Source organism: Salvelinus fontinalis, chromosome 2, assembly GCF_029448725.1.
Source record: "Salvelinus fontinalis isolate EN_2023a chromosome 2, ASM2944872v1, whole genome shotgun sequence".
NCBI lineage: Eukaryota > Metazoa > Chordata > Actinopteri > Salmoniformes > Salmonidae > Salvelinus > Salvelinus fontinalis.
This window is the reverse complement of record NC_074666.1, coordinates 16,715,707-16,722,945: the sequence shown is the minus strand read 5'-3', so window position 1 is coordinate 16,722,945 and position 7,239 is coordinate 16,715,707. Positions and strand designations below refer to the sequence as shown.

General features: G+C 46.1%; 1 protein-coding gene across 4 annotated transcripts in view; it reads right to left on the bottom strand.

The window, feature by feature from the left end:
* onecut2 (one cut homeobox 2) overlaps positions 1–7,239 on the bottom strand; it is a 49,056-nt gene that overhangs the window by 1,091 nt on the left and 40,726 nt on the right. The gene's annotated exons all lie outside the window — the stretch shown is intronic.

The following is a 7,239-nucleotide window of genomic DNA, read 5'->3' as shown; positions in this document are numbered from 1 at the left end:
GTCTAGAGTTCTCGAAGTGTTGCAATGTGAACAGCTTAATAACGTCAACAGGTCGGGCCTACGTGTAGATAATACTTTAATAACTTCAACAGACTGGCCTATGTGTAGATAATACTTTAATAACTTCAACAGGTCGGCCTACGTGTAAACAATACTTTAATAACTTCAACAGGTCGGGCCTACGTGTAGATAATACTTTAATAACTTCAACAGGTCGGCCTACGTGTAAACAATACTTTAATAACGTCAACAGGTCGGCCTACGTGTAAACAATACTTTAATAACGTCAACAGGTCGGCCTACGTGTAAACAATACTTTAATAACGTCAACAGGTCGGCCTACGTGTAGGTAATACTTTAATAACTTCAACAGGTCGGGCCTACGTGTAGATAATACTTTAATAACTTCAACAGGTCGGCCTACGTGTAGATAATACTTTAATAACTTCAACAGACTGGCCTATGTGTAGACAACAGCTGATAAGACGCAAAGGAAAAACAAAATATTGAGGGACACGGACACAGAAAAACACTCTACAACACCACAGAACCAAACACTACCCATACAGTAGTCTTCAGTCAGTGGGCTAGAACCAAACACTACCCATATAGTAGTATTCAGTCAGTGGGCTAAAACCAAACACTACCCATATAGTAGTCTTCAGTCAGTGGGCTAGAACCAAACACTACCCATACAGTAGTATTCAGTCAGTGGGCTAGAACCAAACACTACCCATATAGTAGTCTTCAGTCAGTGGGCTAGAACCAAACACTACCCATACAGTAGTATTCAGTCAGTGGGCTAGAACCAAACACTACCCATACAGTAGTCTTCAGTCAGTGGGCTAGAACCAAACACTACCCATATAGTAGTATTCAATCAGTGGGCTAGAACCAAACACTACCCATACAGTAGTCTTCAGTCAGTGGGCTAGAACCAAACACTACCCATATAGTAGTATTCAGTCAGTGGGCTAGAACCAAACACTACCCATATAGTAGTCTTCAGTCAGTGGGCTAGAACCAAACACTACCCATACAGTAGTATTCAGTCAGTGGGCTAGAACCAAACACTACCCATATAGTAGTATTCAGTCAGTGGGCTAGAACCAAACACTACCCATATGGTAGTATTCAGTCAGTGGGCTATAACCAAACACTACCCATATAGTAGTCTTCAGTCAGTGGGATAAAACCAAACACTACCCATATAGTAGTATTCAGTCAGTGGGCTAGAACCAAACACTACCCATATAGTAGTCTTCAGTCAGTGGGCTAGAACCAAACACTACCCATACAGTAGTATTCAGTCAGTGGGCTAGAACCAAACACTACCCATACAGTAGTCTTCAGTCAGTGGGCTAGAACCAAACACTACCCATATAGTAGTATTCAATCAGTGGGCTAGAACCAAACACTACCCATACAGTAGTCTTCAGTCAGTGGGCTAGAACCAAACACTACCCATATAGTAGTATTCAGTCAGTGGGCTAGAACCAAACACTACCCATATAGTAGTCTTCAGTCAGTGGGCTAGAACCAAACACTACCCATACAGTAGTATTCAGTCAGTGGGCTAGAACCAAACACTACCCATATAGTAGTATTCAGTCAGTGGGCTAGAACCAAACACTACCCATATGGTAGTATTCAGTCAGTGGGCTATAACCAAACACTACCCATATAGTAGTCTTCAGTCAGTGGGATAAAACCAAACACTACCCATATAGTAGTATTCAGTCAGTGGGCTAGAACCAAACACTACCCATATAGTAGTATTCAGTCAGTGGGCTAGAACCAAACACTACCCATACAGTAGTATTCAGTCAGTGGGCTAGAACCAAACACTACCCATATAGTAGTATTCAGTCAGTGGGCTAGAACCAAACACTACCCATATAGTAGTATTCAGTCAGTGGGCTAGAACCAAACACTACCCATATAGTAGTCTTCAGTCAGTGGGCTAGAACCAAACACTACCCATATAGTAGTCTTCAGTCAGTGGGCTAGAACCAAACACTACCCATATAGTAGTATTCAGTCAGTGGGCTAGAACCAAACACTACCCATATAGTAGTCTTCAGTCAGTGGGCTAGAACCAAACACTACCCATATAGTAGTATTCAATCAGTGGGCTAGAACCAAACACTACCCATATAGTAGTATTCAGTCAGTGGACTAGAACCAAACACTACCCATATAGTAGTATTCAGTCAGTGGGCTAAAACCAAACGCTACCCATACAGTAGTGTCACGGCCCTGATCTGTTTCATCTGTCTTTGTGATTGTCTCCACCCACCTCCAGGTGTCACCTGTTTCCTCATTAGTCCCTAGGTACTTATTCCTGTGTTCCCTGCTTGTCTGTTGCCAGTTTGTCTTGTTTGTCAAGTCAACCAGCGTGTTTTTTCCTGTTCTGCTGCTTTTTCCTTCTCTCTGTTTTGTTAGTTCTCCCGGTTGTGACCCTTGCCTGTCTGGACTCTGAACCCGCCTGCATGACCATTCTGCCTGCCCGCCACTCTCTACCTTCTGGACTCTGACCTGGTTTTGGATCTTTTGCTCGTTCTATGACCATTCTCTTGCCTACCCCTTGGATTATAATAAATATCAGAGACTCAAACAATCTGCCTACCGTGTCTGCATCTGGGTCTCACTTTGTGCCCTTATACAGTAGTCTTCAGTCAGTGGGCTAGAACCAAACAATACCCATATAGTAGTATTCAGTCAGTGGGCTAGAACCAAACACTACCCATACAGTAGTATTCAGTCAGTGGGCTAGAACCAAACACTACCCATACAGTAGTATTCAATCAGTGGGCTAGAACCAAACACTACCCATATAGTAGTATTCAATCAGTGGGCTAGAACCAAACACTACCCATATAGTAGTATTCAGTCAGTGGGCTAGAACCAAACACTACTAATATAGTAGTATTCAATTAGTGGCCTAGAACCAAACACTACCCATACAGTAGTATTCAATCAGTGAGATAGAACCAAACACTACCCATACAGTAGTATTCAATCAGTGGGATAGAACCAAACACTACCCATATAGTAGTATTCAGTTAGTGGCCTAGAACCAAACACTACTAATATAGTAGTATTCAGTTAGTGGCCTAGAACCAAACACTACCCATACAGTAGTATTCAATCAGTGAGATAGAACCAAACACTACCCATATAGTAGTATTCAATCAGTGGGCTAGAACCAAACACTACCCATATAGTAGTATTCAGTCAGTGGGCTAGAACCAAACACTACCCATACAGTAGTATTCAATCAGTGGGCCAGAACCAAACACTACCCATACAGTAGTATTCAGTCAGTGGGCTAGAACCAAACACTACCCATACAGTAGTATTCAATCAGTGGGCTAGAACCAAACACTACCCATATAGTAGTATTCAGTCAGTGGGCTAGAACCAAACACTACTAATATAGTAGTATTCAGTCAGTGGGCTAGAACCAAACACTACCCATATAGTAGTTTCCAGTCAGTGGGTCTAGAAATGAGGTGAAGGATAAAGAAACAGCTCTTCTTTGTTGTATGTCATCAAATGTCAACATTCCGTTGCAAGATGGCTGCCGTGCCTCCCAGACACAAACACACTGCTGTCTAGCAAACCCGCCATGCACCTCAGAATCGACACAGACAGACATGCTGGTGTACAAACATACTAGCGAACAAGCCAATGGACAGACACAAGACAAAACACACATAGCATTACTCATCATGTACCATTAACAGGATATCTGAAATCCCAACCCTGTATGGGAAAAATCCTTCTGATAGCATATTTCTTATTTTTCATCGGCCTGCTGACATGAATTATTTGATCCATTTAGAAAGCCCTTCAATCCATCCTTGATGCTTCGCATTATTATTCTACATATAACCATTATTCTGTATATAACCATTACACTGTATATAACCATTATTCTGTATATAACCATTATTCTGTATAAACATTATTCTGTATATAACCATTATTCTGTATAACCATTATTCTGTATATAACCATTATTCTGTATAACCATTATTCTGTATATAACCATTATTCTGTATAACCATTATTCTGTATATAACCATTATTCTGTATAGCCATTATTCTGTATATAACCATTATTCTGTAGATAACCATTATGTTTATAACCATTATTATTTAATCATTATTCTGTATATAACTATTATTCTGTATATGACAATTATTCTGTATTTAACTATTATTATATAACCATTATTCTGTATATAACCATTATGTTTATAACCATTATTATATAACCATTATTCGGTATATAACACATTCAGGGGTTTGAGCCCTGAATACTGATTGGCTGACTGTCACGTTCGTCATATGAATCGGACCAAGGTGCAGCGTGGTATACGTACATTCTTCTTTAACATTGAACAAACAAAACGTGAAGATATATGAAATAGTGCAGACGGGCAACTAAACATAAAATAAGAACCCACAAACACCAAAGGGGAAATGGCTACCTAAATTGGATCCCCAATCAGAGACAACGATAAACAGCTGCCTCTGATTGGGAACCATATCAGGCCACCATAAACATACAAATACCTAGACCTACAAAACCCTAGACATACAAAAACCCTAGACAATACAATACAAAGGTGCGGACTCCCGGCTGCAAACCTGAACCTATAGGGGAGGGTCTCGGTGGGCATCTATCCTTGCTGGCGGCTCTGGTTCTGGACGCCGCCCCCCCTCTTTACGCTGATCCCTCCGCCTTTATAGAACCAGATCGTGGATCATCGCCGGAGGTTCTGGACTGCGGATCATCGCCGGAGGCCCCGGACTGGGAAACGTCTCTGGAGACCGTGGACTGGGACCTTCGCTGGAGACCCCGGACTGGGGACCGTCGCTGGAGACCCCTGACTGGGGACCGTCGCTGGAGGCCCCGGACTGGGGATATTCGCTGGAAGCCCTGTACTGGGGACCATCGCTGGAGACCCCGGACTGGGGACCGTCGCTGGAGACCCCGGACTGGGGACCGTCGCTGGAGACCCCGGACTGGGGACCGTCTCTGGAGACCTCGGACTGGGGAACGTCGCTGGAGACTCCGGACTGGGGAACGTCGCTGGAGGCTCCGGACAGGGGACCGTCGCTGGAGGCTCTGGACTTGGGATCGTCGCTGGAGGCTCCGGACTGGGGACCGTCGCTGGAGGCTCCGGACTGGAGATCCTCGCTGGAGGCTCCGGACTGGGGATCGCCGCTGGAGGCTCCGGACTGGGGATCGTTGCTGGAGGCCCCCGGACTGGGGACCGTTGTTGGAGGTTCCGGACTGTGGACTGTCGTTGGAGGTTCCGGACTGTGGCCCGTCGTTGGAGGTTCCGGACTGTGAAACGTCGCCGGAAGCTCTGGACTGGGAACTGTCGCCAGAAGCTCTGGACTGGGTACTGTCGCCGGAAGCTCTGGACTGGGTACTGTCGCCGGAAGATCTGGACTGGGTACTGTCGCCGGAAGCTCTGGACTGGGTCTGTCGCCGGAAGCTCTGGACTGGGAACTGTCGCCAGAAGCTCTGGACTGGGAACTGTCGCCAGAAACTCTGGACTGGGAACTGTCGCCAGAAGCTCTGGACTGGGAACTGTCGCCGGAAGCTCTAGACTGTGGAAGCGCTCTGGAAGCCTGATGCGTGGTGCCGGAACTGGTGGTACCGGGCTGAGGACACACACCTCAGGGCGAGTGCGGGGAATAGGCACAGGCGGTACTGGACTGTGGAAGTGCACTGGAGGCCTGATACGTGGTCCCGGAAGTGGTGGTACCGGGCTGAGGACACGCACCTCAGGGCGAGTGCGGGGAAGAGGCACAGGCCATACTGGACTGTGGAAGCGCACTGGAGGCCTGATACATGGTGCCGGAACTGGTGGTACCGGGCTGGGGACACGCACCTCAGGGCGAGTGCGAAGACGAGGCACAGGACGTACTGGACTGTGGAGGCGCACTGGAGATCTAGAGCGTAGAGCTGTCACAATGCATCCTGGCTGGATGCTCACTTGAGCCCGGCAAGTGCGAAGTGCTGGAATAGAGAGCACCCGGCTATGAATGCGAACTGGAGACACCGTGCGCATCACTGCGTAACACGGTGTCTGACCAGTCACACGCTCCCCAGCACGCCCGCTCTGCAGCGCTCTCAATGCTAGCACCTCTCTCCGGGAATCTTGCGTCGAACTCCCTGACTGGCTCTGGTTTGTTCCTCTGCTCCGCCAACTGCTCCATGTCCCCCCCCCCCCCCGAAAAAAACATTCTTGGGGTTTCTGTGGCCTGCCTCGTTAGTATAACTCCACGTAATAACGCCGTTCCACTTTTGCTGCCTCTATTTCCTCCTTCGGAAGGCGATACTCTCCGGCCTGCGTCCAGAGTCCTGTTCCGTCCACAATCTCCTCCCAGGTCCATTCCTCCTGAACACGCTGCTTGGTACATTTATGGTGGGTTCTTCTGTCACGTTCGTCATATGAATCGGACCAAGGTGCAGCGTGGTATGCGTACATTCTTCTTTAATAAAGAAAGAACACTGAACAAACAAAACGTGAAGCTATATGAAATAGTGCAGACAGGCAACTAAACATAGAATAAGAACCCACAAACACCAATGGGGGAAATGGCTACCTAAATTGGATCCCCAATCAAAGACAACGATAAACAGCTGCCTCTGATTGGGAAACATATCAGGCCACCATAAACATAAAAATACCTAGACCTACAAAACCCTAGACATACAAAAACCCTAGACAATACAAAAACTATCATAATCCACCCTAGTCATACCCTGACCTAACCAAAATATAGAGAAAAACAGAGATATCTCAGGTCAGGGCGTGACACTGACAGCCGTATTATGTCAGACCGTATACCACGGGTATGACAACATTTATTTTTCTTGCTCTAATTATGTTGGTAACCAGTTTATAATAACAATAAGGCACCACGGGGTTTGTGATATATTTATATTCATTTGTGTTTATTATGGATCTCCATTAGTTCCTGCCAAGGCAGCAGCTACTCTTCCTGGGGTTTATTATGGATCTCCATTAGTTCCTGCCAAGGCAGCAGCTACTCTTCCTGGGGTTTATTATGGATCCCCATTAGTTCCTGCCAAGGCAGCAGCTACTCTTCCTGGGGTTTATTATGGATCTCCATTAGTTCCTGCCAAGGCAGCAGCTACTCTTCCTGGGGTTTATTATGGATCCCCATTAGTTCCTGCCAAGGCAGCAG